Here is a 27732-nt window from a genome sequence, read left to right on the forward strand (position 1 = left end):
CATCAGTTTAAGGGCCCTAGCATGCATGAAAAAAGACAAAAGGTATTATCTTTCAGAAGATAATTAGATTTGGACAAGTAACTATAAACGTATCATACAACCATTTGGACCAATTCCCAACCTACAGAAGTATATATCATGTGTTAACAATCAATAGTATAAGGGAGGTGTCATGCATAGTCCCTATTCTAGGTTATTTGTTTGTTCATCATACAATTGTAAGCATTTCATAATTTAAGCACATACAAAGTTCTTAAGCTGTGTGCCTGATCCAAAGCTTAAGTCGCCAGCTTTAATCGGCAGAACTCTTGAGTCCACAATTGGGTCAGATATAATATCCGTGGGTATCTCATTCTCTGATTCACGAAGGATGGCATTAAATATAGCAATATCTAAATAAGTTACGCAATGCTCCATCACCTGATAGAAACATAAAAAATTTCATGACTTCACATAAAAGATACCATTACCAAAGAAACAAAAATCAGCATCTGAAAGCATACCAATTTTGCCAACACTGGTAAACATCCACACTCATGTCCACCAGCACGAAGAGGACAACTTCTGCTGAATGCATCATCAAATGCAGTTTTCGAGAGAGCAATAGAAAAACTCCTATGATGTTGATCACCCAGAAAGCCCTAACAACCTCCCAATCTTTGGAGTTGACAAATCTTCTATAGGGGTTTGCATCTGGGGTGTCATTGCATGTGAAATGAAAATCCTTCAGAAAACTAAAAAATGAATTAGTTTGCAGTAGGTTTTACTCATCACTGTTTTACAGGAGCCATACTCAGCTTACATCAAAATTAGATTCTTACTTCTTAAATTTTGATCTGAAAGAATTGATGCTAACAACAATAAGGGAAACAAACGGTTGAGAGTAGTCATAATTTACCTTGAAACATCATTGCCATGAGATTTTGAAATAAGCAGAAGTCTAGAAACTGATTTTTTTTGCAATTGAAGCTTTCCTATGTGAGGACCAAAATTTTGATGCACGAATGTAAATCCTAGATAAATGGAGAGCTAGCGTATGAAACTTATGTGATGAACAACTATGCTCTAGCACCACAGAGTAGAGAGAAACCTCAAGAGCAGCCTCATTATTTTTATACGAAACTTAGTTGCCATTATCAGCTAGGTTTTCTTCAGTATTAGTAATTCCATAGTCAGTGCCCCAAATCTGATCACATTTTGGAGTTTCATCCAAATATCGATCTCCTTTGCCTTTTCAGTGGCTTTACCTTCAATCTCTCTGTCCTCAATGGCATTACCATTAGTTACTTTGCTCTGAATAGGTTTATTATTAGTGACTTGACATTCAACGGCCTTATCATCCTTTATTCCGTTCTCAATGTCCTCATCATTCTTTGCTCTGTCTCAACAGCTTTGTCATCGGTGGCTCTGCCTTCAACAGTGCTATCATCCTTGATTCTGCCCTCAACTGTTTTATCATCTGCGGGTTATTAGTAAAAAAAGAAAAATCCATCTCAAAGAAAAAAGGAACAAAACTTACACCATTTAAACATGAAAAGATCAGACAAATATTAAAGCAATGGATATTAGAATGATTGTTATTTTACATCTACAGGCAACAAATCACGAATGAATCATTGATGTCTAATGGAATGCATAAATAACCAGCGCCATAGTCATAAATTAAGTCTGTTGAACTAAAAAAAACAGGGAGACAAAAACAACCATTTCTCTTGCTTATCTGAACAATCCAACAGTTGATGCTGCTTTCACTTCACCAACAGAAGATAAATATCAAATCACTGCTAGTTTCTTCCAAACTGTCATGTCTGCTTGTTCACAGAGATGGGAACATCATCACAAGATTATGTAAATTCGATTAGCATTCTATCTCTTTCTAGCAAGAAGCCAATTATGGCTACCAGCTCAAGATTATGATTTAGTAGTACATACTACCACCTTATTAATTATAGAGCTAAGAGAAATGATGTGGTAAGATATTTCACTTCCTTAAACAGTCCCTGTTTGTATTGTTACCAGCAATAATTTTAGTATTTTTTTTATAAAACTATCCGAAGATACAAAATTACACGTTACAATCGAGTCATGCAAAGATTAGATAGAAAATATCAACGGTGTATGAACCCCATCATCTTCTTTCTCATCATCATCCCCAACATCATCCTGCTCAATGGCTTGCCATGGTACAACGGCAGATTAAGCACCATACAAAAATAGGAAAAAAGATTATCAAGGTTGACTGAATTTTGACACTGGTATGTACACTCACAATCACCGATTCAATGAGCGCCATCAGCCTATCGGCAACGTCGAGCTCCTCGGTGTCCTATAGGGGGCACGCGAAGGCCTTGAGATCACGTACTCGCCACCGACAGCATCATGTATGCCCGTTCCTGCAAAAAGTAGGAGGAATCAGCAGCGATCAGCGAAGTGCCCGGCCTGAGCGCAATCGACCCCACGAGATTGTCCTCTTGCTAGCTCCTGGACGATGCGGGCGAGGGCGAGATTGTCCTCTTGCTAGCTGAGGCAAGTGAACGGCCACCTCCCATCAGCCAGCGGCGCGACCGCCACCGCAGGGATCGACCGCCACCACAACGTGGTAGATAATCATGTTCGGTTGTTTTGCATGAAGAAAAATCATAACCTCTTGATGAGAATAATTTCTTATTTGATTTGATTTGATTGATTGATAGTAGTTTCCTTTTACATGCAAGAAAGTTATATCACAACAGGCGTGATGGTCGTGCGAGAGAGCACTTCCTTTTGCATGGAAGAAAACTACCATGATTGCCACCGCACGCGGGTCTCATGCAAGGAAAATCAACAACTACCGTGATTGTCGTACGAAGGTGGGATCGATCGCATGAGGTGGTAGACGGATGAACCAAGATAATTGTTGCACCGAAACGATGCCACACTTTGTTCTTTTTATAACGGAAAAGCGAAGCCAGACTTTGGTGACCTTTGTCTTATCTCCCACATCCACCGTACGAGAACAAACAGACGGTGGATCACGCGCGTGGCACCACCCCACGACGGGGTTAAATTAATTTTTTTTAGAATGACGAGACGGGGACGGCGCGACGCGCACACCACACCACTCCTCCTCCGGTCTCCGCTCCGCTCGCCACCCGCCCGCCTGCCTCGGAGTCGAGGCCGGCCCGTGCTTGTGAATCCTCCGTCGGGCGCGCGCGGCGGCGTTCGTCCGCCGTGTGCCGCCTCCCTCCATGGATTTCGTCTGCCCCAGCGATCCCGCGGTGCGGTTCCTAAAACCCCGCTAAACCCCTGCTTTTTTTTTTCTATCCCGGGCGTGGGACGCTGAGGTTTTTGAATATTATCGATCGCGATGTGGTGCTAACCCGCGAGGGTTTTTGGGGGGAGATCTCTCGTTGCAGGTATGGGACGACGACGGGAGGCATTTCGGGCCGTGCTTCGCGGATTTATATCCTTTGCTTTTTGATTTTGATCTCGAGTGGGTTGCAGTTCTGACTTCTGAGTTGGTTGTTCTCGAGTGTGGTTTGCTGTTGGTGTTGTTCTGAGGTCTCCTTAATACTTTTGTCGCGGTTGTACGGTGCTGGGGTTCGCTGGGAATGCGATCGCCACGGTTGCTGCACTCGGGCTCTTCCTCGCCAAGAGGAACACAACCAGGGCTCAGGTACTTGATTTTTGCTCTGCATCATCTAGTGCTTCTTTGTTTCATAAGTAACCGATCAATTTTGCGATTATTTCGAAGAGCATTTCGCTGTCTACGTTCACGCTATGTTGAAGTCCAACTTATGCAATCACTATCAAATGTATGAGTATGATACAGAGTAGGTGCGGCAAGTATGTCTAGTGCCGTTTGCATTTGTTTCACCTGTTACAGAGTCACATGACTAGCAGTTTACTCTGGTGTGGCTGTGACTAACCGCCATTGAATATTTGGAATCTGCAGGGAAGTTAGTTGCTAACCATCATTTCCTCCAGATTCTGCTTTTGCATTTCGTTCAAATAGTGTAAGCGATTAGACAGCCGAGATACATTTTCTTGTTTCTATCTGCATACTTTGACCTGATGTGACTCGCATTAATAACGGAGATAGTTCCCTTTTTCTGTATCAGTACTAAGGGCCTTGTTTAGATCATCTCCAAATTCCAAGTTTTTTCACTTTCTTTCCATCACATCAATTTTTGGACGCATGCATGGAGCATTAAATGTAGGTAAAATAAATAAATAATTATACAGTTTAGTTGTAAATCACGAGACAAATCTTTTGAGCCTAGTTAGTCCATGATCGGATAAAGTTTGTCAAATACAAACGAAACGTGCTACAGTGTCCAGATTGCAAAAATTTACAATCTAAACGAGGCATAATTGTCTAGGTCTAGTGGCTTGAGACGTACTCCTCCGTCCACAAAAGAACGTAACACTCAAACTGATTTAAGTTTGATCAAGTTTATAATGAATAGTATTAATATTTATGTCTCCAATAAACTTTACTATAAAAATATATTTCATAAATAATCTAATAATACTTATTTCGTATCATGAATGCTAATACTTTTTAATATAACTTTAGTCAAAGTTCAAATTCTTTGACTCGAAAATCGAGAATTTCATTCTTTTGGATGGAAGGAGTATGTGATTGCTCATAGAGGGGGTAAAAATAAGGGCGGCATCTACTATACTGCTGCTAATTTTGAATTATGATAATTTCTTTTTGTGCTTACATTCTATGCGTGCAAAGCAATATGTTGTTGTTAATGTATTAGGCATTATTCAAATGCCTGTGATGCTCCCAATATCGCATTATATGTTTCACATGTTTATTTTTGTGGTAGACCATTTGGAGCATTCAAGTAAAGCTTGCACTAATGATTTTGTCCTAAGTAATTGTAGGGTTAGCACCTTCAGTTACTTATGGATAAGTGGATAATTGAAACTGGATCAAGATTTCAGAAATTTGGTGCTCATACTAACACTAGGAGAATTCAAGCAGCTGGAAGCACAATATACCACCCAGTACTACATGTCTACATAATGATATTATATGTTCTTGCATTAAAGTACTAAATAAAACAAGATAACTTGACACAAGGCAAACCGTAAAAACAACAAATAACATTTTAACACCATATAGAAGCAATGCCCGAGGAGAGTGGCTCTGTTTACATTTAATGGCTGTTACCTGACAATTGTCTTATTTAATTTATGTTCTTCATTATTTGCACCTTGTTATGTGTAATAATAGTTCTACTATTTTAGAACGTCAGGAGAGGTTTATCGGAGAAGTTGTTTGCATTCGGTGTGCCTGGTTTTGCAGCCTGCCTTTGGTCTGGTTGGATTAACTATGCTAGCTAAGAAGAAATTTGAAGGGAAGGATGTTGCGAATTATGAACTATTGTTCACATGCTCCCAGTTTATTGCATGGGTAAGAACTCTGTTATCATAATGATCTTGGTTCTCTTCCGAGTCATATAAATGTTTGAACAAATGTCCTTACGGTTGGTGCTAAACATTCCTTTTCATAGATGTCTGTAACTCTTGTCCGTGTCAGTGGGGCTTGGTTTGAAGTTCTCTATAACCCAATAATGTGCTTCTGCTGGATCTTGAAGACTATTCTAGAGATACCTCATTTGCAATACAGGCTTACCTTACTAAAGGTATCCCATTATTTTACAAAACGATTTCCTTTATCTTCGACATGTTAATAAAGCTGTGGAAGGCTTCTACAAAATTCTGCTGTTTTATTATGACTGAAACAAAATATTATTATTTTCGTCTTTAAACATCTATTCTAAGCTTTCTTTGATCAATAGGCAATGTCATCTTTTATGGAGATTATCTCATTTTGTACTGCAACCACATTTGGACTCTTTGTTATTGTGGCTGCTGTAGTAGGCCAATCAGGCAACAAAAGGTACCTGATTCCCCAATTTGCCTACGTTTCTGAATATTTTTTATATTTTCATTGCCTAAGATCTTGTGAACTAATACATTTTCCCTTTTTTTATTTAGCAACTAGTACATACTGTTTCATTATTGTCCTAAAAGTAATGTGCAACTGTTCACACTTTCAGAGAAGTGAACTCTATTGAAGCCCCACTCATTCTAAATGATGAAAAAGCTGAGGGTGAAATTACAAACATGGTATGTGATTTCAGTAATAAGCCTTTGGTTTTCTGTTGTACATTCAGGATGGTGCAATTTCAGTCTGTGACCTGTGTAAGAAGTTTTACTTTGGTTATGGTATTGCTGTGATAATCTCATCTTATGCATGTTTTTTTTTCCCGAACTCGCATGAGAGGTGGGTATCATTATATTAAGTAGAGGTCATCTTATGCATGCCATAAAGTTGCTATTAGCTTGCAATTTGAATACATGGTCTTGTAATACATTGTAAATTTCTGTGTATGAACAACTATATTACCCACAAATTTTACAGGATCTGTGCTAACTGCTTCATGCTGATGTGCATTGACTTCCTTATCGTTCACTATTTGGAGTTGATCATCAATATTCGGATCCTGTCCAATCTTTCTTATTTGTTTTCCATCACCAAAAGGTAATTGTGACATCTTCCCTTAATGTTATTTTTTCAGATAAAGGACTACAATTTGTGGGAACTGTTGACTTTCAAATTCGTTAATCCAGTGATGGACATTGGTATCACAAGACAACTTGACTCAGATTTGCTTGAGTTACCAACTGAGCTTAGAGCTACCTCCTGTTATGACAAACTTCTGTCTTCCTGGACTGCTGAATATCAAAACCACCATGACAACTCATCTCTACTTAGAGCCATGTCTTATTCTTATGGACGGACATACTTACGTTTGGGCCTTCTTAAGGTATCCTTTTCTTTTCATTGAGGTTGTTGAATTGAGTAAAAGGATGTTGCTAGATGTCAACTCTGGGATTCATGGCATATAAAAGTTGGCGTCCTTTTGTTCTCACCTCTTTTATGGCAATTAGAAATATATCCTTTTTTTGGCAAGGAACAATTAATATATCCTACAATGAGCAGATTACACAAGTGACCTGAAACATATTATCATAGTATTACCTGAAATTCCATGAACGGCAACATGGGATTAATTATCTTAGAACAACTTTTTCATGTTATTACCCTTATTTCAAAGTCAAGCATTCTTAAATTGAAGTTCACACTGATTGCCTTTTAGTTTCTAACATTCTATTCATGCAGGTATTAAATGACAGCATCAGTTTTGTTAGCCCTCTGTTGCTGAACAAGTTTATAAGGCTTCTTCAGCAAGGTATTAATTCCTCAAGAATAGAAGAATCATTATTAAAAGTTCTCCCAGGCAAATAGATACTCTGTTCATTCTTGGCACTTGAAGCAATTTTCTATTTGGGAGCAAAGATACTCTGTTCATTCTTGGCACTTGAAGTGATATTCTATTTGGGAGCAAAAGACTAACAACAGATGTTCTTACTGTTGCCCAAACATAGAAATGGATCTCAGATTTGGGGTAAAAGCCCAGAGGGCAGCTTGGCCATAGGCCACTTGGATTGTATTGAATTGCAAATGACTTGAGATACAAGAAGATGCTTAGCCACTGCTTATATAGGCAAGTGGTGTACCTACTGCTTAGCATATTCTAACTGCATAAAGCAGATGCTATGATTCCTACTTGGAAGCCAAGGAACCTGAAAACTATTTGTAAATGCATAAAAGTAAGATACAAGCAGCTAGGCTTAACTATCAATCTCCCCCTAAGCCTAGTGCTGAATGATTTGCCTTGGACCAATTCTCCTCCTCATCTCCTGGAACTTGGCCTTGCCCAATGACTTTGTGAGTATGTCTGCCAGTTGATCATTAGTGGCGATGTGGTTGGCCTTGATGCTCCCTTCCTCCAAGCAGTCCCTGATGAAATGGTATTTGATCCGAATGTGCTTGCTCCTGTCATGGAAGACTGGGTTCTTGGCCAGAGCTAGAGAGGACTTGTTGTCCACCTTCAACTCCACCGCATCAACCTTCCTACCAAGAAGCTCGCTGAGCAACCTGGACAGCCATAGAGCTTGTGTTGCTGCAGTGGTGGTGGCAATGCACTCATGCCTCGCAGCTTGACGATGCCACAACGCTCTGCTTGATGGATTGCCAACTGACCAAGCAATCACCCAGGAAGAACATTGTTCCACTGGTGCTCTTGCTTGTGTCGATGTCGCCGGCTAGGTCACGGTCGCAGTAGCCGACGAAGCGCGCCGTGCCGGGAGCCCTCTTGTTATGTAGACCGTAGTCCAGGGTCCCGGCCACGTAGCGAAGAACACGCTTCACGGCCTGTAGGTGCTCCACCGTGGGCTGCTCCATGAACCGGCTCACGTACCCGACCACGAACGCTAGGTCCGGTCGGGTGTGCACCAGATACCGGAGGCTGCCGATGAGCTACTGATAGTGCGTGGAGTTCACCTCCTCCGCCGTGCTGTGACGACTGAGCCTAAGCTTCTCCTCCATTGGCGTGTGCGCCGGATTGCAACCGACCATCTCGTCGAGCTCGAGGATCCGCTTGGCATAGTGAGCTTTGCGGAGGGTGATGCCACTGGCATCCTGGCGCACTTCGACACCGAGGTAGAAGCAGAGGAGGTCGAGGTCGCTCATGTCGAACTTCTCCTTGATTTGTGCCTTGAACTTCACCACTTCTTCCTCAACGGCCATGATGATCAAGTCATCGACGTAGATGCCAACGAGCAGGACAATGCGCTTGCTACCCAGCCGTACATCGCCGCCTCATGCGCGCTCTGGTGGAAGCCCATCACCTTGAGCGTGGTATCCAACTTCGCGTTCTAGGCGCACGGTGCCTGCCACAGGCCGTAGAGAGCCTTACGCAGGCGGCTGATGTACGTACACCTCTTCCTTGAGGTCATCTTTGAGGAACGCAGACTTCACGTCCATGTGGTGCACCCACCATCCTTCTTGGGATGCTAGCACGAGAAAGACGTGGACCGACTCTATGCGTGCCACCGGAGCGAACGCGTCGTCGTAGTCGATGCCCTCTTGCTGGACAAAGCCACGTGCCACTAGCCACGCCTTATGCTTGGTCACCGCTCCCTTCTCATCCTTCTTTAGCTTAAAGACCCACTTAAGAGTGATTGGGTGGTGATCAGCAGGCAGATCAATGAGCTCCCACGTCTTGTTCTTCTCCATAGACTTGAGGTCCTGCTTCATGGCGGTTTGCTAGGCTGGATCGCCTTGCGCTTCAGCGTAGTTGGATGGCTCGCTGGCATGAGTCAGGTGTAGCTGGGTGAAGAGGTGTGGCGCTAGCCCTAGTGGAGACTCATCGCCGATGATGTTCGTCACCGTCCGATAATGGAGAGGTTCGTCGTCGTAGAACACATCTAGACGGTCCTCGTCGTCCTCCAGCGGCGTGGCGAGCTTGACTGGGAGATGATCGGTGGGCGGTGGCGTGGCAGTAGGGGAAGCAGAGGAAGCAGATGAAGCCAGATGGAGTGGAGGTGGAGTGGCAGCCGCCGCCGTCGGGCTCCCGGGCTCCCTCGGAGCTGGTGACGGTGAGCATGGCGAAGCTAGGGATGCGGATGGAGATGCACCTTTTGCTCCCCCAACTCCCGCACTCCATAGGTACTCGATGGTGAACTCTTCCGCCACCGATGCAGAGCTCTCTCCCACCTTGGTCCAGTCCCAGCCATGGCTCTCGTCAAAGACGACGTTGCGCGTCACGCGCACGCGCTACGGTCATCTAGTTTCTTCACCTAGTTCAGCTCCTTGGCGAAGGCGAGTGACGAGATCCTAACATATGGGTATGTTAAGCCTTAGGTCCAGCGGTTCCCGAATGATGAAGACCCCCTGACCGACCCCTCTAGGATTGCCCGGAGGCTCAAGGGCTATACCCATCGGGTATGCTCGCGCACACCCTTTGAGAAGAAACCCGGCTGAGCCTGACTCCACCGCGACCTCCGCTTGGGGCTCGGGGGATTGCTCAAGCCCTAAGGCTCCCGATCTATGATGACACTCTGGTCCGGCCCTTGGCTCCTACCCCGCCAACGACGCCAGCTAAGGCCCGGGCACAAGAACACAAGCCCCAAGCTACTGAGGCTTAGGGGCTCCCCTAGCACTATCCCTTGGGCACGGCATTGCCGACCACTTTCCCGACAAGGTCACGCATGGGGTGTGACACAAGAAGACAAAGCTTCTTCATGGCCTCCAGGGGCTCGGAAGCTTCTAGGCCCACGCGTCAGTCCCTAGAGCCGACCTTCTTTGCCACCAAGAAGACTCTAGAAGGTCCACCCGAGGGAGGCTGGTCCAAGCCGACATAGTTTGACACGCAGAGTGTCAGAATAGAGGAGCCAAACGACGCCAAAGGCTTTTACCGCTCCACAACACTGCCACGGTCCATAGCGCATCGCTATAAGGCCCTCCTGGACTCCAACGCATGTAGATAGTATATTTACCTCTCCAAACCACCATGTACCCGACCTATCTCATTATATAAGGGATAAGGTCAGACCTTGGGGGAGGAGGAGAACTCAGATCATTCAACTCCATTCCATCCTTTGGCCTCTGCTCAGCATCGAGAGCAAGGTGACCCATGAAGGGGCATCGAGAGCTCCTCCACCACATCCCGTCGTCTTCCTCCTCTCCGACGAGGGGAAGTCACCGCCGGTGGCGAGGCAACCTTAGGATTAGCACTGAGCTACCCCCTATGGGGGGTATGACCCTAGATACCCATGGTAGACCACATGGGCTGCACCCCTAGGGGTGGCCTAGCCCACAAGATGAAGCCTTGCGGGGCATGACTCTGCTCGGCGCCTCCCGCAAGACATCGGGAAGATATCCTGAAGATACTACGAGATCTGTTAGGATACGTATGATCCTAAGATTCCTGTAATATGTTATTACTTTCCGGTTATCTCTCAGATCTAACCGACTTGTAACCCTGCCCGTCGGACTATATAAGGCAGGTAGGGACCCCCTCCAAACACACGCAATATCATACGATAGCTAATATAAACCAACAGACCACAGGAGTAGGGTATTACGTCATACTGACGGCCTGAACCTATCTATCTCATGTGTCTCTATTGCCTTCTTGTTCTTGATCACATGCTTATCTGCCGATCAATCTACCTTCGTGGGATACCCCTCGGAGGACTGCCAATGATATTCTATCGACAGTTGGCGTGCTAGGTAGGGGAGTGCATGTTGTTTCCTTATCAAACAAGATGGCTTTTTCCATATGCTCTTCATCCCTCCCATAGCCCAGCCAGATCTTCATGGTTGGATCAATCTCGTGGATCATCAACGCTGACGGAGTTAGAGAGCTCCTTGAGCCGGTGCAGATCAATTCTACGCCGACCACCCCCGCACCTGCGACTATAGATCTTATCTTGAAGCCACCTCTAAGGTCACCTTCATCGACAACTCGCCCCGCTTCCTCGCTACTAGAGGAGACAGATCAATAATGATAATCTGATCGCATCTATTGATCAGGTTGGTCTAAAGCTCGCTGATTGCCTCTCCATCGCCGAATCGGCTCTGGATACTCTAGTTCGGTGTCGACCACCCTCCGATCCGGATCTATCGGTGGCTGCTTGGGAAACTCCAGGGGCTACGGCCCTACCCTTTGGGTTCACCAACGCCACCACAGCTTACCAAGATGCCTTAAGGGACAGATTCACTGACTAGGTTGGAGATGTCCATCCTCCCACGGACTAGATCGCTAACTAGCTCCGCCAGCCATCAACATGCTCCACGTTGACCGATGCTCCGGAGCATCCCTCTAGACCATCCCGGAGGAGAATTCAGACTCCGAGTCCTAGGGCTCTATGGAGACCATCGCCGAAACAACCACCAAGCTACTTCTTCCCCCTCCATTCCATGGCAGCGCAATCTTCAATGTCAGCATCGATAGCCCCCTCAGAACGGTGAAACCAAGGAGGAACACACCACCCGTGAGAACCAGAACGTCAACCGTGCGTCGCGCCGTGCAAACAAGATTGCTCTCGCAACGGCCAAGCAGCAACTTGACTCGCAAGGAAGGACACTCCAACGCAACCTCGACGATGAGTTTGTCCGCGTTGATAGCCACGACGTCTATAAGACCCCAAGCGCCAATCTTGCAGTGGCCGCTAATGAGCTCGCTTGGCTCCCGCAAACACCCGAGGTCACCAAGGTTGCCGCCATGCTTAAAGCAGCACACTGTCAGGTCAATGAGATCCGCTAGGATCAGAGACCTTCATACTCCATAACCTCAATTCGCCAATCAGCCGTGACAAGAACCGATCGCCGCCAAAGTCACTTCACCGACCAGCACCGCGACGATAGGCAACTCCTCTAGGGCAGAGCTAGGGGCAACCGCATCGAACATCACCGCCAACATGACCAGGAGGTCGACCAGGACGTCCGAGTGCACCTCAACAATCTCCGAGATGCACAATGACTTATCGACGAACGCCTCTTCGGTCGCCATGAAGAAGTACGGCGCCGCCAGGAGTACAAGCAAGAGTACGGTAACCTGGACTCAGCTCTCAAGCCGCTCACCACTGGCAACGCCGTAGATGATGGCGCCGACAACCCCAAAGGCCCCCAGTATTCACAAGGGCGCTCCGAACACTTCAGTGACCCCGTGGTTTCAAAATCACTGGGGTCAAGCCCTATGAAGGAAGGATGAACCCTGACATAGTGGCTATAGGCTTACGCCACTGCTGTCCGCGCTGCCAGAGGAGACACCAGTGTCATGGCGAACTATCTTCCTGTCATGCTCACGCTAGCCGCCATGAGCTTGTTTACAAGCCTTGCCTCGGACTCCATCGGATCCTAGGAAGAGCTAAAAAAAGTCATCACCGACAACTATATGGCTACATGTATGAGGCCGGGCACCAAGCACGATCTCAACCGCATCAATCAAAATCCATCCGAGCTCCTCCGTAGCTACATCAGACGCTTTTCTGAGATAAGGAATTCTATTCCCAACATCACAGGAAGCAGAGGTCATCACCGCCTTCATCAGAGGACTCCATCACCACGAGCTTCGCTCCAAGTTCAACCGCAAGCTGCCCACAGGGATTGGCGAGATGATCACGACCACCAACCAGTATGCCGACACCGAGGAAGCCGAGGTGCGCTTCAATGAAGATGTGGGCACTCATCGCCCAACATGCCGCTACGACGACCGCCTCGACGATCGATGCCACAACAACCACTGTTACAATGATCGTAGTTACCATCGTGACAGCGGCCAGTGGTCAGCCAGAAGGACCCAAGTCTGGTCAAAATCACCGCCGTCGGCCAGACCACATCGTCGCCGCCATCAATGAACCTCGCGCCAAGCGCAACTACGACGAGCAATACAAGAAGATCCTCGATGGCCCATGTCCTCTCCACAAGAACGCCAGACATAAGATGAAAGACTGCCTCAGCTTGGCTAAGGAGTTCTAGGACAAGAAGCTAGACGACGACACCAATGATGGAGCCGGAGGCCACCGACCACTTAGGGGCAATAACAATGCCTTCTAGGACCACGACAAGGTGGTCACCACCATCTTTGAGGGCCTCGCCTCCACCGAGAGCAGAAGAGAATGGAAGCTCGCCACCCTGGCGGGTGCTCACCATCACTACGGAAGACATCACCGCCAACCCTAGCTATCGCCCATGGTCCAAGGTCCCAATCACCTTCAGCAGAGCCAACCAGTGGGCAGACATCCCCTACATAGGGCATTTCCCCCTCGTCCTCGAGGCAATCGTCTAGAAAGTGCTTTTCAGAAAAGTGCTCATCGACGGTGGGAGCGCTCTGAATCTCCTCTTCGCTGGAGCCCTAAAGGAGTTGGGCCTCGGGATAGCAGATCTCACACCTTCAGACTCCTTCTAGGGGTGTGGTACCTGGTAGGGCATCCAATCCACTTGGAGAGATCACCCTACCAGTATAGTTCGGCACAGCAAGCAACTACCGCGTCGAAGCATATCAACTTCTACAGTCATCGACTTCAACACTGCCTACCATGCCATACTTGGTCAGGTCAGCTCTGGCCAAGTTCATGGCTATACCGCACTACGCGTATCTGGTGCCGAAGATGCCTTCGCCTACAGGAGTCCTAGCCCTATGGGCCAATCTCTCCATCGCCTACTGCCTATGAGACAGAGAGTCTCGCTCTCACCTGAAGCCACCGACCTCTCCATCCAGATGGCTAGCTGTGGTCACCGAAGCCAAGACGGTGCCCACCGACGACATGGAGATCCTAGAGCTGGAGCCTCCTCATGCCTCCGCCAAGTCCAAGGAAACCAAGGAGGTCGGCCTTGGCCTCGACTGACCCCTCCAAGACCATGAAGATTGGGGCTCACCGTCGACCCCAAATAGGAAAGCACGTTCATCTCCTTCCTATATGCCACTGTCGATGTGTTTTCCTAGAAACCTACAGACATGCCAGGGGTACCATGGGAGAAGATCGAGCACTCCTTGAATGTCTCGCCGACCGCTAAACTGATCAAGCAGAAACTCCACCGATTCACGCCAGACAAGAAGGCGGCTATTAGGGTAGAAATAAAATGGCTCCTAGCGGCCGGATTCATAAAAGAAGTGTATCATCCTGAGTGGTTAGCAAACCCTGTTCTCGTTCAAAAAAGAATAAAGAATAGGAGAATGTGTGTTGATTACACTGATCTCAACAAACACTACCCTAAAGACCCCTTCGGTCTGCCTCAAATAGATGAGGTTGTAGACTCTACCGCCGGCTGTGAACTGCTCTCCTTCCTCGATTGTTACTCCGGTTATCACCAGATCTCCATCAAGGAAGAAGACCAGATCAAGACATCGTTCATCATGCCCATTGGTGCGTACTGCTACACCATTATGTCCTTCGGACTCAAGAATGCTGGGGTGACTTATCCAAGGGCAACCACGTGGCCTCAAGAACCCTAGTCAGCAAAGCTTTCCGAGCTGGTTTTTACTTGCCCATGGCCATCTTCGATGCATAAGACCTCATCCGATGTTGTGAAGGATGACAATTTTTTGCCAAGCAAATACACGTGCCGGCACAAGAGCTGTAGACCATCCCAGCCTCCTAGCCCTTCGCATGCTGGGGACTAGATATGATTGGGCCTTTCAAGCCAGTGTTAGGTGGTTTTTGATATGTATACGTCACCATTGATAAGTTCTCCAAGTGGATCGAGTATAAACCACTCGTCTCGGCTACTGCAAAGAAAGCAGTCGAGCTCTTTGAAGATGTCATCCACAGATTTGGTCTCCCGAACAGCATCATCACCGACCTTAGAACTACGTTTACTGGCCATCACTTTTGGGACTTCTACGAAGACTGGTGCATCTCCGTCAAATACGTCTTTGTTGCCCATCCTAGAGCCAACGGCCAGGTCGAACGGGCGAACAACATGATCCTTGATGCCCTCAAAAAGAGGCTATATCAGAAAGAAGAAAAGCATCCGGGCAGATGGCTCAAAGAGCTACCAGCTGTGGTCTGGGGACTATGCACTCAAGCTAGTCGCAGCACCAGTGTGTCTCCATATTTCTTGGTCTATGGCTCAGAAGCCATACTACCAGCGGATATTGCCTTCCAAGCACCTAGGGTGGAAAATTATGATGAAGAGCAAGCCGCAGCTGTTCAGACAGAGGACGTCGATAGGGCCAAGGAAGAACGCCTAATCACCAGCGTCCGCACGGCCAAATATCTAGAAGGCTTGCGGAGGTACTACAACCGCAACATCAAAGGTCATTCATTTGCTGTCGGCGACCTCGTTCTCCGTAGAAAACAAAAAACCGAAGGGATGCACAAGCTCTCCTCCCCATGGGAAGGGCCTTACGTCGTCAAAGAGGTTACCCGACTAGGGTCTTATCACCTATGTGACTTAGACAGAATCAATATCCCCAATTCATGGCACATCGAGCACCTCATATGTTTCTATCCTTGAAACACCCCAGATATGTACTCTCCACTTTGTGACAAATAAAATTTTGGTCTCCATAATTTGTCTCCACTTTTTCTCCATTACGATTTAATCTCCACTTACGGTCGTCGAGCTCTACGCTACTCCATAACGAATTCCAATACAAAATCGCCAACGTATATCGTCGAACACGTTTCTCCAAATCGCCAAACACGTTTCTCCAAATCGCCAAAGTATATCGCCGAACACGTTTCTCCAAATCACCGAACACATTTCTCCAAATCGCTGAACACTTTTCTCCAAATCTCCAAGATATTTCGCTGATCAACGAGCATCATACATTTTGTTCTATTCTCTATGGAAATGACCAAGTCTATGATCTCTCCCTACACGTGCTATGGGCTTCACGCTCTGTGTTATGGGTGGTCGGTTGCGGTTCCTTGGTCACGCTTGTTCCTCCTACACGTGCACGGGCTCCGCGCTCGACGTTATGGACTATGGGCTAGCCAAGGCCGAGAGCTCAGTAAAGAACTAACTGCTCGGACGCCACTTATACTACGTTTATCTCCAAGTTATTTCGCCAACCGCCGAGCAACACCCGTTCCGCTCTGCGCTCTATGGAGAAGACCCAGACTCCGATCTCTCCCTACACGTGCTATAGGCTCCGCGCTCTGCGTTATGGGTGGTCAGCTACGTTTCCTTGGTGACGCCTGTTCCTCCTACACGTGCACGGGCTCCACGCTCGATGTTATGGACTATGGGCTAGCTAAGGTCAAAGAGTTCAGTAATAAACTAACTGCTCGGATGCCACTTATACTACGTATAATTGCATTAGGGTTATTACTACAATGATTTTTTGCCACAAATACAAGCAAGCTGCATAAACATGCACTTTATAACATTTATAAAAATGCATAAAATGTTTTCTGCGCTCTCACGCGCTCTAACTACCCTCTCTAGATGTTACAGATAATACTCTCTGAGCAGATCACCGAGCTCCACCATCGTCGTCCATCTCGCCGAACAGGTCTATGTCGCCGGCCAACTTTTTTGCCGCGTCCTCCACCTGCTGGGTCTTCACCTCGCCCATCCCTTCGACGAATCCGGCCCCTATTGCCTGAAGGTCAACGGATTGATAGTGGGATCGAACCACCACAAGGGCATGTGTAATGGCGGTAACAATGGCATCACGGTTGAAGCTCTCCCACGCCGCCTTGCACCTATGGATCATAGTGTCTGAACACGGCGACCTATCGTCAGGCTGAGGAGCCGCCTCCAGGTCGACATAGTAAAGCACCAGTTGAACTCTAGCGACTACGACATCGAACTTCTCCCATTGGGTCCTAGCCTCCTACACTAGCACATCAAACTATGCCTTGACCCTTCGATGGTAGTCTACAAGCATTACAAGGTCCCATCAAGCAAGGAAACTACTTCAGCAGTAACTCCGACCAGGAAGTACTCACCGTTCAGCTCCTTGGCCAGTTTATTTGCTCACCCTATCTCCTTTGTCTTCTCCTCTCGGAGTTGTTTGATGGCTTGGCATAGCTGGTTGAGCTCTGCATCTTGCTCTACAACCACAACAGTCATCACCAAAGATATAGCTATTCAGCAATACAAAGCATATTCGTCGATATACCGTACCTACTTTCTGCTCAGATAAGCTTTTGAGCTGCTTGGACTTCTTCTCTAGTTGCATGGAAACACTCACCAGCTGCTCAGACTTGCCATGCAGCTATTCGGATGCAGCTACCAGCTGCTCGGATAGGACGCCCTTCTGGTACTCCAGGTCCCGTGCGTTGGACTCAGCAAGGTCTCGCTCACGCTGGGCCCTCTGGATGTTTTCTCCATAAGGTTCATCGCCTCCTTGAGTTTTTCATTTTCCTCGGTGTGAGGCTCCATCCTTTTGATCGGCTGGTGGTGCTGCTCGGCAGTCCGAGTTATCCCCTGCAAGCACACAATGGTAATGACGAACCCCGATCTCCAACATCAAAGATGAGGATCCCAGATGCAGTACTGACCTTGATTTGCTTCATCACTCTAGCAAGGGTGGACTTTAGTCTCCTCATCTCCCTGGTGGTGTCCTCCTTGACAACCACCACCTCGTCGCCGCATTTGTAGAGGATTCAGATGGCCTGGGGTCGAGAATCCTCACATTCAATCTCTTCCACCTCATCCTCCTCCGCCGCGACTAGAGGCACCACCAGGGGGTTTCGTGTCCAGACAGCGGGTCCGACCACGCTCTATGATGCCTCGGGGGGCGTCGTCTGCTCCTCAGGCGTGATCTGCCTCACCGCCCTAGACTTAGGTGCGGCATCGACGTCTCTCGCATTTGTCGCTGAAGACCCGGTGGCTTTTGCCGTTGCCCTAGGCACTGTCGCCGACTCGTCTGCCGTCGGTGCCAACTGTTCGCTACCACCAAGTTCACCAGTAGTGGCAGTTGACTCCTCCATAGATCGCCAAGCACCCAGGGACTCCAGAATAGGGTCTACCGCCTCCTCTGCTCTGAGACCAGCCTTCATTTGCTCGACAGTCTGGATGGGCGGGGTCAGATCCTCTGCACGCCTTGCACTGCATCAGTTCAGCTCGTCAGTCAACAAAAAAACTAAGGAACGATAGTAAATTAACTCTAAGACAAGGATACTTATGGTTTGGTCTGCCAGTACAATTTCTTGAACCAGCGATGCCTACTCGAGCCCCCAGCCACAGCCTTGGGGTCAACGCCTACATCTTGGGGTGGAGGTCCCGCAGTCTCTGCCGTTGGCCTTTCCTCCACCTGCTGCTCCGGGGCTCCCCTCACCCGCTGCTCGGGGACTTCCCCTGCCTGCCACTCCGGGGCTCCCCTTGCCTGCTGCTCAGGGACTTCCGTTGCCCATTGTTGGGAAACTTTCTCCCTTTCCATCGACTATTCCTCCGCGCACGTGCTGTGCGGATGCGCCTTCATGCTCGGTGGTGGAGCCACCGGAACTTCGTCATCATCCGACCACTCGAACACCGTGGTCCTTCGCATCCGAGTGATCTGGTCGCCAGCAAGCGAGATGCCGCCTGGCTTGAGGGGAGCGGCACTCGCCGTCTTTCTCTTCTTCCAGGCTGGCTCTTCTGCCGCTGCCCTCTTCCCCCGAATTTTCTCCGACATCGAGGATGGACTCTCCGATGAGATGCTAACAGTTTCCTCCTCAAGCTGCGACGGTGGCCGGGCATCTAGTCCCTTTGGCCAATCGCTCCTTGGCACGCCCGAGAAGTACACTGCTCTTTCCTATGAATGGATCTTTGCATGAGAAAATCAGTCAACTGCTCAGCAATGACAAAAGATAAAAAGGCATCAGGAACACACAACTGAGATATTTACCTGAGGAGGCAAATTTTTGCAGTGAAAGAGTTTTGTCTGCCCTGGCAAGTTGAATGAGGCAAGTGGAGCGAACAGCTCTGTGTCCCGCTCCTGCACAACATCCCTCGACAACATCTCTGACCTCTCCCGGGTACCATTGCCCCCCCCTTGAACTCAAAGGTGGGGTGGGCCCTCTCCTTGTAGGGCTAGATACGGTGCACTATAAAGCTTGCCACCACTAATCCACTGTTGGTCTTCACGCCCTTTATTAAGCCAAGGAGCTCTCTCACTTGCTCCATATCAGTGCTGCTTGGCGTCTCCGACTAGCTTTTCTGGCTCTTCGGTATGTGGTCGGCGTTGCAGCGGACTGCAGGGTGGCTCTACTTCATGTAGAACCACCTGGTGTTCCACCCCTTCAGCAATGTGCTTAACAGAACAGTAAGGTATTCTCCCGCCATTCCATCGTGCAGCTAAAGATACACTCCACCGACAACCTTGGAACCGCCGCCGCCTCTCTTCTTCAGCCAAAATAGGTGATAGAAGAGATTGAAGTGTGGAAGGATTCCGAGATACGCCTCACAGAAATAGATGAAGATAGATATGTGCAATATGGTATTTGGGTGGAGGTTGCACAGACTAACCGCTAGAGCTCCAACAGATCCCTCAGGAATGGATGAATAGGAAATCCCAACCTGCGCTAGAAATAGTCCTAAAATACCACCACTTCGTCGATATGAGGCATGGGGAAGGGATCACCAAGGGCCGGCCACCATCCGGTAGTGACGCGGTTAGGCAGAACGTCTGCCTCCACCAATCTGTTGAGCTCCGCCTCTCCCATTCACGACAGCACCCACTCTTCGTCACGCCGAATTTCAGCGCTCGCCTTCTGGGGGCTCGTCGTCTTAGGTTTCACAACTCCCATCTTTGGCGCCATCTCTCAGATCTAGCTATGGTTTGGCGGTGGAAGCAGGAGTAGATGTGAATCTAGAAATGCGATGGTGGAGGAGGAAGACAAAATGACAAAGGGGCAAAGGTATGAGCGTGGGGTGCGGCGGTGCAGTTATAAAGCACTCCCCCACCTTTTCGCATTCGAGGGTTTTTGGGCAACCATTCCCGCGATTTGCGTTTCTCTGAATTCCCCGCAACTGAAGGTGGGCCGTTACCTAGGCCTTCGCGCAGCCCTAGCCCGTATCGCTGATTTATCTCCACAATTTGTTATGGCTCGCCGAATATTCACCAATATTTCCGCCAACCGTTACGGCTCAGTAATTACTACTGTACAACCATTACTTTGTTGTTTTCTCCGCGATTCTGTTTTCTCGAAGTTGACTGCTGTTTCTAACCCTAGCACCATGTGACCATGTCACCTACTGTCAAGCTTGGGGACTAAGTGGGCACACTTCACCTTGTGGTGAATGTGCTTTTCGAGGATACACCAGGGGACTGGTTGCCTGCTTGGCTGGTCTACTACTTTTCTTCTACTTTGGACCCTGGCACCACATGACTATGTCATCTACTGTCAGGCTCGGGGGCTAAGTGGGCATACTTCACCTCATGGTGAATGTGTTTGCTTTATTCTAGAAGACACCACGCCTGTTGAAGTTGAAGAAGACTATCTCCTTTTCTCGTGGTCGGACTCAAAGTGGGCACACTTGGTCCACTACGAAGAAAATTTTGGATTCTGAATGTGAGCTCCTTACACCCTTATGGAAAGCCATACTTGGGTTATACTTCTCAGCTATGGTTCACGCTGCTTAGCGATGGTTCATGCTGCTCGGCAACTACTCACAACTGCTCGGCAACTCATCACGGTAGTTGGACCATGAGTTTGACTGCTCGGCTTTGTTTGCACCAGCTCGGACAAGCTCAAGACGGCGTTGCACAACGGATACAAGGTGCTCGGGGACTAGCTGTGGGGGGTACGACCCCGGATACCCATGGCAGACCACATGTGCTGCGCCCCCAGGGGCGGCCTAGCCCACAAGACAAAGCCTTGAGGGGCAAGACTCTGCTCGGTGCCTCCTACAAGACACCGGGAAGATATCATGAAGATACTACAAGGTCTGTTAGGATACATATGATCCTAAGATTCCTGTAATCTGTTATTACTTTCTGGTTATCTCTCAGATCTAACCGACTTATAATCCTACCCCCTAGACTATATAAGGCGGGCAGGGACCCCCTCTAAACATACGCAATATCATACGATAGCTAATACAAACCAACAGACCATAGGAGTAGGGTATTACGTCATACTGATGGCCTGAACCTGTCTAACTCATGTGTCTCTATTGCCTTCTTGTTCTTGATCACACGCTTATTTGCCGATCAATCTACCTTCGTGGGATACCCCACGGAGGACTGCCGATGATATTCTATCGACAGTTGGCACGCCAGGTAGGGCAGTGCGTGTTGTTTCCTTGTCAAACAAGATGACTTTTTTCATAGGCTCTTTGTCCCTCCCACAGCCCAGCTAGATCTTCACGGTTGGATCGATCTTGTGGATCATCAATGCTGATGGAGTCAGAGAGCTCCTCGAGCCGATGCAGATCAATTCTGCACCGACCACCCCCGCACCTATGACTGCAGATCTGATCTCAGAGCCACCTCCGAGGTCGCCTTCATCGACAACTCACCGCCCGTTTCTTCGCTACTAGAGGAGACAAATCAACAATGATGATCTGATCGCATCTATCGATCAGGTTGGTCTGAAGCTCGTCGATTGCCCCTCCATCGCCGAATCGGCTCTAGATACTTTGGTTTGGCGCCGACCACCCTCTGATCTAGATCAATCGGAGGCTGCTCAGGAAACTCCAGGGGCTATGGCCCTACCCTTTGGGTTCACCAACGTCGCCACTGCTTACCAAGATGCCCTAAGGGGTAGATACACTGACCAGGTTGCAGATGTCCATCCTCCCATGGACCAGATCACCGATCAACCTCCGCTAGCTGTCAACATGCTTCGCATCAGCCGACGCTCTGGAGCGTCCCTCCAGACTATCCCGGAGGAGAATTCGGACTCCAAGTCCTAGAGCCAAAATGACCACCGAGCTACTTCTTCCCCCTCTGTTCTGTCGCGGCGCAATCTTCAACGTCAGCATCGATAGCCCCCCTCAAAACAGTGAAACCAAGGAGGAATGCACCACCCGCCAGAACTAGAACATCAACCATGTGCAGCGCCGCGCAAATGAGATTGCTCTCGCAACGGCCGAGCAGCAACTTGACTCATAAGGAAGGCCACTCCAACGCAACCTCGACGATGAGTTTGAACGCGTTGACGGCCACGACGTCTACAAGCCCCCAAGCGCCAATCTCGCAGTGGCCGCCAACGAGCTCTCCTAGCTCCCGCAAACACCCGAGGTCGCCACCAAGAAAACTCCAGAAGGTCCACCTGAGGGAGGCCAGTCTAAGTCAACACAGTCTAACACGCAGAGTGTTAGAACAGAGTAGCCGAACGACGTCCAAGGCTTCTTCAGCTCCATGACACTGCCACGATCCACAACGTGTCGCTATAAGGCCCTCCTGGACTCCAGCGCATGTAGACAGTATATTTACCTCTCCAAACCACCATATACCCGACCTATCTTGTTATATAAGGGATAAGGTCAGACCTTGGGGGGAGGAGGAGAACTCAGATCATTTGACTCCATTACTTCCTTTGGCCTCTGCTCAGCATCGAGAACAAGGCGACCCACGGAGGGGCATCGAGAGCTCCTCCACCGCATCCCGTTGTCTTCCTCCTCTCCGACGAGGGGAAGGCACCACCGGCAGCGAGGCAACCTTAGGATTAGCACCGAGCTACCCTTCTATGGGGGGTATGACCCCAGATACCTATGGCAGACCACATGGGCTATGGCCCTAGGGGCGGCCTAGCCCGCAAGACGAAGCCTTGTGGGACACGACTCTGCTCGGTGCCTCCCGCAAGACACCAGGAAGATATCCTGAAGATACTACAAGATCTGTTAGGATACGTATGATCCTAAGATTCCTATAATCTGTTATTACTTTCTGATTATCTCTTAGATATAACCAACTTGTAACCCTACCCCTGGACTATATAAGGCGGGCAGGGACCCCCTCCAAACACATGCGATATCATACGATAGCTAATACAAACCAACAAACCATAGGAGTAGGGTATTACGTCATACTGACGGCCTGAACCTGTCAAACTCGTGTGTCTCTGTTGCCTTCTTGTTCTTGATCACACGCTTCTCTTCGTGGGATACCGCTCGGAGGACTGCCGATGATATTCTATCGACACCCCCTACTAAATCTCTCTACAACCCTATTATAAGCCCCTAATTTTGGGTGCTTTTGAGTATAAGGATCATTAGCTGCTGGACGTAGAGAATTGATTGGCCTAAACCAGGATAAACCATTGTGTCATCTCTATGATTCTTGTGTTTTTGAGTCCACCCGAGCCACCGGAGACCCATACTCTGACACTGACTCGAACAAAAATGTTTGCCATGGTTCCAACCCTGTGACAGCTGGCGCGCTAGGTAGGGGGCAGCGTCAAGTGTGATTCTGGCTCTATGGTGGCTGGAGCCACCTGCCTCATCACCGGAGCAAGCGGCATCACCCTAGACGGCGGTGTCCACTTCCCCGATGTGTTCTCCATCATGGCCGGTGCATTCGCTCCTGGCTAGGTCCTCAACTTTAGGAGCCTGGCCTACGTCGCCGACTGCTATGGGAACTTCATCCATTCAATAGGGCTGCGTCGGTGGGCAACGAGCCCCCGACATCGCCCCCTCTGCTAGGACTTCTAGGAGCAGATCTCAAGGTCCTGGCTCGATAGATCTAGCGCTGATCCACTGCAAGACGGGGGCCGAGGGGACCACCCCTTGTGTTCGAACTCAGATCCCCCTTCTTTCCTCTGGCCTGCCAAGACAGGCAATGCTCGGTCAACCTAGCATCCACCGACAGTCGGCCGGGGGGCACTGCGTCTCCATCGGGGTGCCATGGACAGGTGCTCCCCCCACCCACGACAAGACGGATGATGGGGGGACATGCCCACGACGCTACATAATTCTGCCCCATGGTCTTCGGAGGAGGACCGATTCGGGCGCCCCCACGACCTGCTAGGGGTATGCTGTGGGGGGCCAACATGGTTAGTAGGGCACCCCAACTGCGCCTTCGCTGGTCGGAGGTGCCCATCACCTTTGGGTCACCAAGACTTCCCCCAGCACGTCCCCCGTCTAGGTCATTTGCCGCTCATGGTCAGCCCCATTGTCAAACGGGCGTGCCTCATGTAGGTGCTGATGGATGGCGGGAGCAACCTCAACGTCCTCTACACCGACACCCTTGAGTACATGGGGTTCCTGAGGGAGGAACTTCATCCTAGCAGGGCCCTCTTCTTTGGGATCATCCTCAGAGTCTAGGCCACTCCTCTTGGGAGCATCCGGATACCCGTCATGTTCAGAGACCCCACCAACTTCCAAAAAGGAGGTTCTTGACTTTGAGGTGGTTGATTTCGCCAGTCCTTACCACGCTCTATTGGGGTGGCCATGTTACACGAAGTTCATGGCCATCCTGCATTATGGTTGCCTGAAGCTCAAGATGCTCGGCCCGTGGGTGGTCATTGTGGCTGCCACCTCCGCGGCCGAGGCGTATCACTACGAGCAAGAAGGCACAACCCTTGCCGCGACCGACATTGCTGCCGCTGATTTCTCCTGAATCTGGCGATGACCGGGTGAAGAGCCTCGAAGCAGCGCAAAAGGGACCCCGGCGGCAGCCTTCCGCCTAGCCGATGACACCAAGATGATCCAGATCTATCTCCAAGACCCCAATAAGCAACTCTGCATAGGCACCGGCATGTCTCTAGACATGGAAGCGACCCTTAAGAAGTTCCTATGCGACAATGCTGACATCTTCGCGTGGAAGCCCTCTGACAAGCCCGGCATCCCTCATGAGATCGCTGAGCACCGCCTTAACATCAAAGCCGATGCCAAGCCAGTTCAGCAATGCCTCCGCCGCTTCGATGAAGAGAAGCGCAAGGCGATCGACAAGGAGCTCACCAGGCTCTAGGCCACTGGCTTCATCAGGGAAGTCCAGCACCCGGACTGGTTGGCCAACCCCATCCTGATCAAGAAGAATGGGAAATGGAGGATGTGCGTCGACTACATAGGCCTCAACAAGGCCTGCCTGAAGGACCCATTTCCCCTTCCTCAGATTGACTAGGTCATTGATTCCGTCACCAGCTGCGAGGCCCTCTGCTTTTTGGACACGTACTCCGAGTACCACCAGATTGCAATGGACCCCTCTAATCAGCTGGCCACCTCATTCATCACCCTGTTCGGTGCCTTCTGTTACACCTCCATGTCATTCGGCCTCTGAAACACGGGGGCTACTTTCCAATGGTGCATGCAAAAGTGTTTTAGGGAGCAGATTGGCAATAACCTAGAGGTCTATGTTGATGACATCGTCATCAAGTCCCATGTAGCTGTGCGATTGATCGATGACCTAAAGGAAACCTTCTCGAACCTCCGCGCCAACCACATCATGCTCAACCTAGAGAAGTGCATGTTTGGAGTCCCCACCGGGAACCTAGGCTTCATCATCTCCGAGCGTGGCATTGAAGTCAGCCCTAAGAAGATCTTCACGATCGTGGACATGGAGCTGGTCAAGAACCTAAAGGGAGCCTAGAGGCTCACCGGGTGCTTGACAGTGCTCAGCCGCTTCATATCCTGCCTTGGGGAATGAGGTATGCCACTATACAAACTCTTAAAGAAATCTAAGCGCTTTGAGTGGACGTAGGAGGCTCAGGAAGCACTCGCGAGGCTGATGGACTTTTTGACTACACCGCCGGTCTTGACCTCCCCTCCGTGGGGGAGACTCTGCTCCTCTACACTGCTGCTATGCCATGCACTATCAACATGGCTCTAGTGGTGGAATGCGAGGAGGGTGGCCACGTCCTCAAGGTCCAACAGCCGGTGTACTTCATGAATGAGGTCCTCTCTGACTCGAAGTCTCGCTATCTGAGGGTTCAGAAGCTCCTCTATGCCGTACTTATCACCAAGCCCAAGCTTCGGCATTCCTTCAACAGCCACCCCATGGTGGTTGTGACCTCCAGCAGCTTAGGGGACTTCCTCAACAACAGGGTGTCCACCGATCGCATCACCAAGTGGGGGCTCATGCTCATGGGCCTCGACATCACCTATGCCTCTACACCGCGATCAAGTCCCAAGCCCTTGCCGACTTCATGGCAGAATGGACCGAGGAGTAGGCCTCCACCGCCCTCATGAGGGTAGAGTACTGGACCATGTACTTCGATGGCTCTCTCACCCTTGAGGGGGTGGGTGTAGGGGTCCTCCTCATATCCCCCAGTGGTGACAAACTAAGGTACACCCTCCAGCTTCACTTCTGTGCCACTAACAATGTTGCAGAGTACAAGGTGCTCCTCCATGGCATTCAGGCGGCCATCGAGCTCGGTGCTCAATGCCTCTTCATATGGGGAGACACTAAACTGGTTATCAACCAGGTCATGAAGGAGTCAGCCTATCATGATGTGAGGATGGAGGCCTATTATGCAGAGCTTTGGAAATTGGAGGACAAGTTCGACAACTTCAAGCTCCATCATGTCCTTTGATGGGATAATGAGGAAGCCAACTCCCTGGCAAAGCTGGCATCCTCCCGGAAGTCCCCTCCATCAGGGGTCTTCCTCGACGCCCCCTCCATCCACCTCGAGAAGGGCAAGGCATCGACCCTGACCGACGCCACCTTGACCTCAACCTACGTCACCAAAGGGGGGGTCGATGCCACCTCAACCTCGACCTACATCACTAAAGGGGCTCCACCTCATGAGGGGTGCATGCTCGTGGTCACCACGCACAGCTAGCGAGGCACTAAGCCACTGGCTGGTGCTCTCCCTAACCCGCCAGCATGTCCCATGAAACATAGAAGATAGGAGTCAGCTACCCCTAGTGGGGGGCCAGCAGCTTGCCTGCGAAAACTCCCAAGGTGACCCCAAAGCCGACGGCTGACACTCCAAAACACCAGGACATTCCTCCATCAGACCTGGAGTCAGCCCACCAAGACATCAGGAACGCACTGGGCGAGAGTTCCGTCTGGCCCCCCAAGGCGCCAGAAGATTGGAGGGCACCCTTCCTTGACTTCCTCGAGTGAGGGATCCTCCCTGTTGATGTCGTCGACACTCATAGGCTTGTCCGATGCGCCAAGTGCTATCAAGTCATTCACGGATAGCTCTATCGCTAGAGCGCCTTTGAGGTGCTCCTTTGGTGCATCGCCCTAGAGGACGGGGTGACGCCGCTCCATGACATCCACAATGGCTTCTATGGGCACCACGCGATGCCATCAGCCCTCATGGGGAAAGTTTTCTAGCATGGCTTCTACAGGCCGACCGCCCTCACCGATGCCTAGGACCTCATCAAGACTTGCAAGGGATGCCAATACTATGCCAAGCAAAGTCACCTACCAGCCCAAGCGCTCCAAACGATCCCCATCACCTAGCCGTTTGTGGTCTGGTGCCTCGACATGGTTGGGGAATTCAAGAAGGCCCCCGGAGGCTTCGACCACCTTCTAGTCGCCATCA

At 49.5% G+C, this 27732-nt stretch overlaps 1 pseudogene; it reads left to right on the plus strand.

Moving 5' to 3' along the window:
- The first annotated feature begins 3112 nt into the window (after window positions 1–3112).
- LOC136520016 (ABC transporter C family member 13-like) overlaps window positions 3113–27732 on the plus strand; it is a 119015-nt pseudogene continuing 94395 nt past the window's right edge.

This window comes from Miscanthus floridulus, chromosome 18 (assembly GCF_019320115.1).
Source record: "Miscanthus floridulus cultivar M001 chromosome 18, ASM1932011v1, whole genome shotgun sequence".
Classification (NCBI taxonomy): domain Eukaryota; kingdom Viridiplantae; phylum Streptophyta; class Magnoliopsida; order Poales; family Poaceae; genus Miscanthus; species Miscanthus floridulus.